Raw genomic sequence first — 13,060 nt, 5'->3', positions numbered from 1 at the left:
ATCTTCTTGGATGCATTAGTGAGAAAAATGAAGTGCACTTTTACTTAAAAAATTTTTTTATCTGCAAAAGATCTAATGGATTAAAGGGAGGCTTGCATTTTATTTCAGTTCTTTACAAAAGACATTGAAAATATCTTTTCAATATTGCTATTGTTATGCCTAAGCAAATTCTCTTTCACAACTGAGACTGACTTCCAGTGGTGACAGTGTTGCCAATGAAATAATAATGCTGACACAAGTACTATAGGTAAGTGCAGGATATATGCTGAATTAAAGTTGGGAAGAGCTGGAATTAGACTGAAAGAAATAATTTAAAGAAAGCAAAGACTTCCTATAAAACAGGCTTAACTGTAGATGATGGGATAAATCTAAGCAAAGGGAAAAATAAGCAAGAAAAAGTTCAAAAGAAAAAAGTATGTACATGCTTCCTGGTGGAATAAGGCAATTAAAAGCTGCAATTTAAAGTTTATATATAAAATTAATTGGATAACTGAATCAAGTATTTTGGTAATTATAGAGAAAAAAAGACGAATCTTGCAATCCAGGGGAAGTTTGAGTTCAAACTTCATAAACTGGTTAAATTCATCATCTAATTGTTCATTTCTTCATATTACATTGCTTGTATTGTCTTGGGTTGTATTTTGAAAAGCGAACCAGAACCAAAATTACATTTCACAGATCTGAACATTAAAACCACAATACATGAATTAACATCAAAGGTCACAAAATTGCTACATGAAAAACTTAGAGGCTAAGTCATATTCATGAGACAATCACATGTTTAGGGCATGGAGTAGAGGATCCAACATAGGCTGTAGAGTTTGATCAGCATTTGACTTACAGCTCTGCAGTCCCTGTTCAGGACACTTAGGCTCTCTGATGCCTCCTTTCCATGTGATTCCCCTTACTGGAGAAATAACTAAGTACTCAAGAGTTGTTGCGAAGATTGAGAGATGAGAAGTATTTGTAAAACACTAAGCATAATGACTCCTAGGTAGACTTTTAAAATGGCTACATTCCCTTTCTTTTATTACACATACGCATACCCCTTTCATATTTAATTAATTTTAGAGAAAATATTTAGACAGAGGTTTTATGTGCAGTTTTTTGTTTGTTTGTTTTGCCTACTCATTTCAAAGCGATTTATATCATAAAAGTCCAGTATAACACAATATTGGATTGTGCTTCAGCTTTTTGTTTTATCATGGGATTGACTGGTACATGGTAAACTACACGTATGAGGCAGATGTTAGCTCTAGGTATTTTTACATCTATGAAATTCTGCAAATATTTTTTATTTTTCTATGTGAAAATGGTTAATTTTCTTATAAAATACATATTTGCCTTTTTTCTTCTTGTTGCTTCACAAAATCAGTTACCTTATATAAACCTTCTGGGATTGCCATTCCAGTGGCAATGCCTATAGCAAACTAGAAATTGTTGGAACTGAAACCAGAAACCCAATGATCTCCACAGATACATCTTTTTAAAGTCAAGATCTCTATTTAACAATAATATGTATGAATATGTATGTCTGTATGAATAATACAAATAAATACTTGTTGTAAAATTTTAATGGTCCAACAGATGTTATTTTCTCAACATGTCACCAATGTGAACATGCTTTACTTATGATAAAATATATTTTTAATGATAATTAAGTACAGTAAACAAATATTTTCCAACTCATGAAACATAAGAGAGAAAAAGGTCATTTATATTTAAAACTTCTGAGACTACAGTGCATATTCATAAACTATTGACCAGTGTCCAGAATGATAATCTGGCAAGTCAAATGAGTTTTTAAAAGTTGCCATACCAATATTTTAGTGCCAAATGGAAGTTCAGTAAAAATGTGCTTTGATACTAAAAATTATGTTATTACCATATTGGATTCTTTACATGCATGAAAACATTACTACATTTCTTCATAATTACTATGGAAGAAATTTGGAGACATCACCACTAGTTTCATTTTTTTCTAACGATAACAGCTGCCAGTTTTTCAGCATCTACTATGAACCATGCTATTGATGCCACACACATGTTCTTCCTAATCTTGGCAACAGTCCTGCAGTGACAGAGATTGCAGGTTGCCTTCCTATCACATAGTGCAGCCGCCATTCAGGTGACAGTGGCCCTGTAACATAGTTGGTCAGTCAAATCTGAGAGGAAATTATTAGGATGGCTCCAGAAAATCTCTTTTCTAAGGAAAGCCAGCTCAGCTGACTTGCTTTTTTCTTCTCATCTCTTTTACCAAAGCAAACCTACAGTACTTGAGGTGAAATAGCTTATTATCAGTTGACAAGCACACATTAAGATGGGCCGAACAAAAACCTGAGAAAGCCTCGTGTTCTTAATGACATTATAAAACTTAAGAGTGGACAAATGAGGCCTGCCTGGACAGCCTAACACTGACACAGGTGATAAAAATAACCCTTATTTTTCAGGTTTCTTATTCATGGATGAATGCAACTCTCAACTGATTCACCTGCAAAGAAAATGTTGACCAGTCAGTATTTGGGGGGTGGGGGGGGCAACCCAGCTGGTAGAAAATAGGACATAATTTGATATATAGGTATCAGAATCATTAATGGTCTGATTTAAAAGTGCTTTGAGAATCTTAGATTTTAAGTGTTATATATTATGGGGAAGGTACAATTGTTAGGGGCTATTGAAATATTTCCCTTAATTTTATTTCAATATATTTTTACCTTGGACAAGTGTCTTTAACCCTGGACCTCAGTTTACTTATCTTTAATACAAGAGAATCACACTAGATTTGTCTCTTGGATTCCTTCCATTGAGAACTATTAGAATGCTGTACATATTGGCCTATAATGAAACAACAACTTGGCCCCCAAATGCATTCCTGGCAATCTTATGAATACTAGTGAGCCATAAATGTTTGCAATACAGAATTTAATACACAGGAGTCACATTATAGACTTAGAGGAACAGTCTAAACAGACATGTAGTATATTATACTCTGTATTGAGGTTTAACAGCAAAGTGCTGAATGGAATCACTAAAAGAACGTGGACTTGGCCTTGAATTTTGCTTTTCTAGACAGACTGTGCTTTTTTTCAGAAAAAAACAAAAGTGCTATACAAGTACAATGCAGAGCATAGTAAAAGCCCTCTTATCCAACATTGGTAGGTGATTGGTGGACTGAAAAAGTCAACTAAAGCAGAGAAATTAAAAAAATGATACTACATACCTAAAGCTAAAATAACTTGAACTGCAAATGTACAGTCGACTCTTGAACAGGGATTTGAACTCCGCAGTTACACTTATATGCGCGTTTTATAAATAGTAAGTACTACTGTACTATATGATCCTCAGTTGACTGAATTCATGGATTTTATTTTTTTTTTGGCTGCACCGTGCGGCATGTGGGATCTTAGTTCCCCGACCAGGGATCGAACCTGTGTCCACTGCGTTGGAAGCGTGGAGTCTTAACCACTGGACCCGCCAGGGAAGTTCCGAATTCATGGATTTGATGTGGATGGTGGATACCCAGGAACTACAAAAAATGGAGGACCAATTATAAATTATACTCAGATTTTCCACTGTGTGGTAGGTTGGCACTCCAACCCCGGCTTTGTTCAAGGGTCAACTGTATTTCATTTGTCAATCTTTTGAAATGCAAAATATTTATAGATTTTTACTTTTTTTTCTAGGCTTTTGTAGTTGTTTTGCTTACACCTAATTTGACAGCGATTTATTTAGTGACTTTGTTTCATGTTCCATTGGTTTATGTAATAATAAACATAGTACAAATTCAGCTGGTATGAAGGGGCTTGGGGGAAAAATGCAACTGATTACACAAGCATGGAACTTGTAGTGGGTGAAGTTCACAATGATAGCAAAGGAAATTTTACTAGTTTGGGGCGTATACCACAACGTGGGCATGTTTTAAAGAGGGAATGAGGAGCATCACTTAATCTGGCAAATTAAGTGGATGTCATGAGTGCTCCTATGTGCCCGTCATCTGTGATAGATATTGCCTAATAAGATGTAAAGGTATTTTACTCACTGCTTTAGAACACTAGTGTTTGGAGACTAGCGAACTGAATATTAAAATGATATTCTTACTAACATCTTAGAAGCTCTCACCCCATTATCCTTCCCACTATGTTCTTATGAGCAAATTCCTCCCTTATACTATATTTTGTTGATTGGCTCCCTTATGTTTTCCTCTGTGTCTGAGGCTCTGCCTTGTTTTTGTTCCAAGTATCCCAGTTCCTACGTCTGCACAGGGATTGGAGCCCTAGCCCTAAGTCCCAATTCCCATGGATGGGTCAACGACAACTCCTGTCAGGCTTGCCCTGGATTATGCCTCTGGATTCAGATCCAGGTTCTAAGTCTATTCTGCTTTGTGGCCTTGGACTATGTTAATCAATATTACTTGTTCTCCATTTCCTTTTCTGTAAAAGAAAGAACACTTAGCTTGCAGGTTTGTCAGAAGATTAAATGATCATGGGAAGCTCTAGCAGAGTGCCTGGCACAAGTAGATGATGAAATGCATGTTTTCTGACCATTCCCTTGATTTCATATTTCTGACTCAGAGTTCTGACCACCTACAGGTATGCTTGTTGAATGTCCTAGAGGTTGACCACCTGCCAGCTGGGAGTTTTGCCCATGAAGAGCTCAGAAGGTCTGCTTGCTTGTCCATACCATCCCCTAGCAGCCACTAAAGAGGTTTCCCTGGAGCATTTAGCTTGGTTGGCTTGGGCAGCCATCCATTTCCCCTTGCTCCCTCGGACCCATTCTCTCCACCTCTGAATCTCTCTATAATTGATTTTGTCATTCACCATAGATTATACATCTGCCCTATACTGGCATATTAGTCAGGGTTCTCCAGAGAAACAGAACAAATAGAAACAGAGGAACAGAACATAGAACATACATATATATACATATGTACATATATATATACACATACATATATGTGTGTATGTATGTGTATATATAATAGAGAGAGAGAGAGGGAGACAGGGAGAGAGAGAGGGAGAGAGGTTGTTTATAAAGAATTGGCTCGGGCTTCCCTGGTGGCGCAGTGGTTGAGAGTCCGCCTGCCGATGCAGGGGACGCAGGTTCGTGCCCGGTCCGGGAAGATCCCACATGCCGCGGAGCGGCTGGGCCCGTGAGTCATGGCCGCTGAGCCTGTGCGTCCGGAGCCTGTACTCCGCAACGCTAGAGGCCACAACAGTGAGAGGCCGGCGTACCGCAAAAATAAATAAATAAATAATAATAATAAAAAAAAAAGAATTGGCTCACACGAGCATGGAGCCTGAGAACTCCCAACATCTGCATTTGGCAAAGTGGAGACGACCTAGGAGAGCCAATACTGTAGTCCCAGTCCAAAAGCTGGCAGGCTTGAGACCCAAGAAGAGCCAGTGTTACAGTTTTGAGTCTGAAGGCAGGAATAGACTGAAGTCCCTGCTCAAGGTCGTCAGGAGAGACGTCCCTCTTACTCAAGGAAGGGTGTCTCTTTGTTCCATTCAGGTCTTTGATTGGATGAGGCCCACTCACTTGGGGGAGGGCAATCTGCTTAACTCAGTCTACCCATTCAAATATTAATCTCATCCAAAAACACCCTCACACACACCCAGAATAATGTTTGACCAAATTCTGGGCAGCCTTGTGGTCAATTAACATCACACTGGGCACAGTGCTGGGCATTGTTCACATTATTGTCATTATTTCTGGTCTCAGAGAAGTCAGTCCCCCTTCTTTCACATCCTCATGTTCCCACCTGTGCTCTTGACCCTGTCGTTTCCTCTCCCGAGACTGCCCCCCCATACCTCTCTCACATCTTCAGTTTCTCCCCATTTTTTCTCTACCTAAAAACATGTTCAGGTTTTTCCTTCACTTTAAAATAAAGGTTCTCTTTGGTCCTTTGAGCTACCATCCCATCTTCTTTTTTTTAGTTCAAAAAGAGAAGTTTATATTCTCTGCCTTCAGTCATTCACTAAAATCCCTGGTGGGAATTCCCTGGCAGTCCAGTGGTTAGGACTCCACACTTTCACTAAAGGGGGCTTGGATTCCATCCCTGGTCAGGGAACTAAGATCCCACAAGCTGTGTGGCAGAGCCAAAAAAAGAAAAGTAAAAAAAAAGAAAAATCCCTGGTGATCTAATTCACCTTATTTCTTCTGTCTTTATATTCCTTATAAAAGTCAACAACGGCTTTCTCAAATCTAATAGCTTTTGTTCAGCCTTCACTTTGTTATGTCATTAACTTTTTTTTAATAAATTTATTTATTTATTTTTGGTTGCGTTGGGTCTTCGTTGCTGCACATGGGCTTTCTCTAGTTGCGGTGAGCGGGGACTACTCTTCGTTGAGGTGCGCGGGCTTCTCATTGCGGTGGCTTCTCTTGTTGCGGAGCACAGGCTCTAGGCGCGCGGGCTTCAGTAGCTGTGGCTCACAGGCTCTAGCGAGCAGGCTCCGTAGTTGTGGCTCACGGGCTTAGTTGCTCCGCGGCATGTGGGATCTTCCCGGACCAGGGCTCAAACCCGTGTCCCCTGCATTGGCAGGCGGATTCTTAACCACTGCGCTAGCAGGGAAGTCCTATATCATTAACTTTTGAAAAAATATATTTTCCTTTTGGAAATTCTCTCTTCTCTTTGCTTTGGCTTTGGTTGTCCACCTGTTCTCTGCTAATTTGGTGGGTTTCTCTTTCTTGTCCTGTCGAATTAGGTAATGTCCCTCATTGCATTTTGAACTTCTTTTTGGCATTTACCAAATTCCACTCCATGTTTTAGTTATTTCTATCACACAGGTTTAAAAGGGAAGCACCTAGCTCCACCACTTATTCCTTTTCCCTGCTTTATTTTTTTCTAGAGCACTTATTGCTGTCTTACAAATATAGAGTTTACATATTTATTGTCTCTCTCCTCCTCTTCCCCATGTGGGCAGGGATTTGGGACTGTTTTTTTCACTAATGTATCCCCAACATCCAGAGCAGTAACTAGTGTTCAAATAATAATTGTTGAATTATTACAAAGATTAATGTATAGGGCTGTTCAGTGCATCCTTATTTATAAAAGTAAAACATCTAGAAATAAAATATCTAGTAATAAGAAAATAAATCATGATACATCCATGGGATGGAATATTATGCACTTATTAAAAGTCCTATTGAAAACATTATTTAATGAAAAATGCTTACATTATATTAGGTGGGAAAAAAGAAGGATAGAAAAAATATATATAAAAGACCCTAATTTTATTTAAAATATAAAGGAGGGGATATATACTAAAATGTTCTCAGTGGCTATATCTGTGTAGTGAGATTAAAAGTGAATTTTGGAGCTTCACTGGTGGCGCAGTGGTTGAGAATCTGCCTGCTAATGCAGGGGACACGGGTTCGAGCCCTGGTCTGGGAGGATCCCACATGCCGCGGAGCAACTAGGCCCGTGAGCCACAGCTACTGAGCCTGCGCGTCTGGAGCCTGTGCTCTGCAACAAGAGAGGCCGCGATAGTGAGAAGCCCGCGCACCGCGATGAAGAGTGGCCCCCACTTGCCACAACTAGAGAAAGCCCTCGCACAGAAACGAAGACCCAACACAGCCAAAACTAAATAAATAAATTGAAAAAAAAAAAGATCCTTTGCTTGGGTTTAAAAAAAAAAGTGAATTTTGTTTTCTCTGTTATTTTTGCATTTTGTAAATTTTTGACAAATTCTTTTAAACAAAATTTAAAGTTAGAAAATTGTAAAGCTTTGAAGAAAAATACTTCCTTATTCAGGTGCTTTATTCTATTCTTTAGTCTGAATGAATGTCTCACTTCAATTAGGGATATTATTTGCACTTATCTTTTGGCACTGATTAGACTGTGCTTAGTATTATGTATCTTTATTTGCTCTACTAGGCCCTACGCTTTCTGAAATCAGAAATCATGTCTTATTTATAATTTTCAGAGCCTACAATACCTGTCTCTACATTCAATAACTGTTTGAAAGAAAAAATATTTTAAAATGTTTTAATAGCCAGAAATAATGTATAGTGTTATTTGCTTAGGGAAACCATCAAGTCATATAATTTTCTTTTATTGATCTGATGTCCCTCATGACTGCCTTGAAAATACTCAGGTTTAAAGCCATGTCGGAACGATGACTATAGTTCTGGCTCAAGACAGCTACCTAGGAAGACCTTGAACTCACTTCCTGCCATGGACACAATGTATCTACAGCTGTATATAGAACAATTTCCTCTGAACAAAAACCTAAAAACTGGTGGAGCAACCCCTTCACGTGAGGCAAACCAGAGGGAAACCACATTGAAGCAGGTAGAAAGGCTGAGACACAATCTCACTGTAATTCCCACCCCTGGCATGGCGACCTATAATCAGGAGGCAACCCAAAACCCAGAGCTTCTTCCTGAGGAGTGAAGGGTTCATACCCAACATTGGGCACCCCAGTTTTTAATATCAGCACCTGAGAGAATGATGACTACAGTACAAGTATTTTAACCTCTCTGTTGGTAAAAATTATTTACGTATTTTTCTAGTTGCTGGTACATTACGTGAAAACTTCTGATTCTGGAGTAAACCTGGACATGATAGTAGATTTCAGGACTGACACATTAAGGTAGTTAGGCTAGGCTGGTGTTACAAAGAGACCATGGGACAAATGGATCCAAAACACATGGCGCAAATACGACAAGTTTGTTTCTTGCTCTTAAGGATGGATGTTCTTTGTTGGCAGGCAGGTTTCTTCCACCCATTTAGGGTCCCCGTGTCTTCCATTTTATGGCTTCCCAGGTTATACAGCATGTGCACTGTATGCTAATTGTATTTACTAATCTCTGCCACCTGTAGGTTAGGTTGTAGGTTCAGTGAGGGCATAGAATTGCCGGATTCAGCAAATAAAAATACAGGATGCCCAGTTAAACTTGAATTTCAGATGAACAACACATAATTTTTTTTCTTATGAATTTATTTAATTTTGGCTCCACTGGGTCTTCGTTGCTGCGTGTGGGCTTTCTCTAGTTGCAGCAAGCAGTGGCTGCTGTTCGTTGCGGTGGCTTCTCTTGTAGAGGAGCATGGGCTCTAGGCGTGTGGGCTTCAGTAGTTGTGGCGCACGGGCTTAGTTGCTCCGTGGCATGTGGTATCTTCCCAGACCAGGGCTTGAACCCATGTCCCCTGTATTGGCAGGCGGATTCTTAACTACTGCTCCACCAGGGAAGCCCACACATAATTTTTTTAATATAAGTATGTTTCACATAATATTAGGTACATTAATTATACTAAAAAATATGTATTATCTGAAATTCCAATTTAATTGTGGATCCTGTATTTTATCTGGCAACTCTCTGAGGGTAGCGAGTAGGTCTATCTCATTTAACACTGAATCCCCAGAATCTTTAAAAAAATTTTTTTTATTATAGTTGATTTACAATGTTGTGTTAGTTTCTGCTGTACAGCAAAGTGAATCAGTTATGCATATACATATATCCACTCTGTTTTGTTTTTTTTTTTGGCTGCACTGGGTCTTTGTTGTTGCGTGCGGGCTTTCTCTAGTTGCGGCGAGCGGGGGCTTCTCATTGCGGTGGCTTCTTTTGTTGTGGAGCACGGGCTCTAGGCGCGTGGGCTTCAGTAGTTGTGGCAGGCAGGCTCAGTAGTTGTGGCTCGCGGGCTCCACAGCATAGGCTCAGTAGTTGTGGGGCACGGGCTCAGTTGTTCCGCGGCATGTGGGATCTTCCCGGACCAGGGCTTGAACCTGTGTCCCCTGCATTGGCAGGCGGATTCTTAAGCACTGCGCCACCAGGGAAGCCCTATCCACTCTTTTGTAGATTATTTTCCCATATAGGCCATTACAGAGTACTGAGAAGAGTTACCTGTGCTATACAGTAGGTCCTTATTAGTTATCTATTTTATATAGTAGTGTGTATTTGTCAATCCCAGTCTCCCAATTTATCCCTCCCCGTTGAATCCCCAGAATCTAAAACTGTACCTGTTGACTTTAAGATAAATAAATCTCTCAATTTTTTTTTTTTTTTCTGTACGCGGGCCTCTCACTGCTGTGGCCTCTCCTGTTGCGGAGCACAGGCTCCGGACGCGCAGGCTCAGCGGCCGTGGCTCACGGGCCCAGCCGCTCCGCGGCATGTGGGATCCTCCCGGACCGGGGCACGAACCCGTGTCCCCTGCATCGGCAGGCGGACTCCCAACCACTGCGCCACCAGGGAAGCCCTCTCAATAATATTTAATGAATAATTGGTATTCTGCCTGTCAGGGAGAACATATATTAGCAAAGAATACTTATTATTATTAATTAGAACAATACTGGTATTAGTAAGAACATGTATTATCAGCCAAAAATAGTTATTAATACTACTTGTTATAAAAATACTTAAATATCAGCAAAGAATACTTACCAACAGGTAAGACTTTAAAATGTATCAGCATTTCAAACTACAAACGTTTTCAGTAAATGGATAAAATCTGTCGTCCCCTAGATATCTGCACAGCTCTGCCTCTCACTTCTTTCAGGTCTCTACACATGACGCAAGATGGATTTAATCTCACAATATCATGATTCTGCCTGCATCTACTCAGTTCACCAAGTCCTATCCATTCATGGAGTCTATCACCTCCATGTCTTTTATTTATTTATTTTTCTATAAATAATATATCACCTCCACGCCTTTCATTTATTTTTCTATAGATTATTTTTAAATTTTATTTTTAAAAATTTATTTATTTTTGGCTGTGTTGGGTCTTCGTTGCTGCGCGCGGGCTTTCTCTAGTTGCGGCTAGTGGGGGCTGCTCTTTGTTGCGGTGCGCAGGCTTCTCATTGCAGTGGCTTCTCTTGTTGCGAAGCACAGGCTCTAGGCAAGTGGGCTTCAGTAGTTGTGGCACGTGGGCTCAGTAGTTGTGGTGCATGGGCTTAGTTGCTCTGGGCATGTGGGATCTTCCCAGAACAGGGCTTGAACCTGTGTCCCCTGCATTGGCAGGTGGATTCTTAACCACTGTGCCACCGGGGATGTCCCCATGTCTTTTATAACACCTGCCTTACCTTACTGTCCCTGTTGTCACATCCACAGTGATTCCTATTTGTTCCCTGAATTAAGGCAGAACTTGCCTAATTGGTCTCTTTGCTTACTGTATTCCCATTCTAATCCATCTTCCCAATTGTTACTGAAGTTATCTTTCTAAAATGAGGTTTTGATCATATTACTCCCTTACCACAAAACTCTGTCTTCCTATCACCCGAAGATAAAATTCAAAATTTCTTGCTTGGACACATGAAACCCTTGATGTGGTCCAGCCTCAACTCCTGCCACTCTTCCACACACATGTTCCAGCCCCATGGATTTCTGTCTGCTCAAATGTCACTTTGTGAGATTAGCTGCTCTAGCTTCAGTACTCACAGAGCTCTTTGTATATTCTAGTGATGCTTATCTTAAAAGCTACAAACACTAAAAAGTATTTCACCGATTTTTTTTTTTTTTTAATGTTTATTTGGCCGCACCGGTCTTAGCTGGGGCATGAGGGATCTAGTTCCTTGACCAGGGATCGAACCCAGACCCCCTGCACTGGGAGCGCGGAGTCTTAACCACTGGACCACCAGAGAAGTCCCAGCATTTCACTGATTTTAAAATGTACATTGCTTTCTCTTTTAACATCTTGAAAACTGGAATTCAGCCTTCAATAGTTGCATCTTATAATGCTGTCACCAGAAGGCAGTTGTGATGTAGCTGTCATAGCCTGTACATGCACAAACTTCATGATTATTCTTGGTGGCACAATGAGGCAATTGCAAACCTTACACATTTTAGTCAACTAAACGTTTAAAGAAAGGACATAAATCCTATTTGTGGCCTGAAAACCTTTCACTGACACCTTCTAGTTGGATCAAGAAAGCACCAGAATCAAAACTTGTGGAATGGAAGCCAATGGTTTAGAAGAAAATACTAAGGACAATAGTGGAGTATTCTTTTAAAACATGTTGTATCACTAATGCTCCTGGTTGGTAGAATTCAGTACAGTATGGAAAAATTCTAATTGATAAGAAAGCAATATGTCTTAGTTTATTTACTTTTAATTTTCTTGTTGCACCGTTCGGCTTGTGGGATCTTAGTTCCCCAACAAGGGATCGAACCTGGGGCCCTGAAGTGAAAGCGCCCAGTCCTAACCACTGGACCGCCAGGGAATTCCCATGTTGTAGTTTAATTAGCAGCATTTTTTTTTTCTTTCAGTGTCCCAAAGTAATGGCATTTCTTAGAACCTGTGGTGTCTCAGAATTGATAAAATATGGTATCTTATCTTGCATTTTCAAAACAATCTTCTAAGACAGGTCTGGTTGTATCATGCCTGGGGTCTGCTGACATCATAAGAGTGTATTCTCACTATTTTTCTGTCTTCTTTCCATTAAACTATAAACTCTCTATGGCTTACCATAGTGATAGGGTTTCAATAGTGCCTGTCACATAGTAGGTGGGCTATTAATAGTTGTTTAAATAATTACTGCTATGTTCATGCTCCTTTGATAGAGAAACTGTTCCACTTTGGTTCTAATTCTCAATTTGGATATGTTCATGTTCAGTACTCATCTTGAATCGCCTAAGACTTCAACTATTACTGTGAAATGCTGCTCGTTGGAAAGGTCTAATTTCTTGTTAATAGTAGTCCCTAGTAGTATTTTTTTCTGAGGATTGACATTATATAATTGGTATTATATAATATTATAAATTAGGAGGACCAAAATTAAATTTCCATATATATCGTTTGAATATTTTCTGCTGCATAATTTCACATCTAATTTTTTATGCTTATTACTTCATTTTTTTTGATGTTCTTGACCTCTCAACATCACTATTGTGATCTCAAAGAGTAAAACAGAGAGCTGAGGAAATGAATGGTAAGACAGCCAAAAGAAACTTTGTTAGGTTACATGTGAGGAACATTAAGTTCATCTGATTATTCTTTTCAGATGGTACAACCAGATACCATAAGCCAAGTCATTGGCACGTAATTATTTTTAAACCGTGTTACCCTGCTTAGTTTAAAATAATTTAAAAGGGCTCTGGTTGGCTCCTACAAATGAATATAATT

Source organism: Aethalodelphis obliquidens, unplaced genomic scaffold (assembly GCF_003676395.1).
Source record: "Aethalodelphis obliquidens isolate GAN/ISIS:26980383/991018 unplaced genomic scaffold, ASM367639v1 scaffold16, whole genome shotgun sequence".
NCBI lineage: Eukaryota > Metazoa > Chordata > Mammalia > Artiodactyla > Delphinidae > Aethalodelphis > Aethalodelphis obliquidens.
This window is presented reverse-complemented; position numbering follows the sequence as displayed.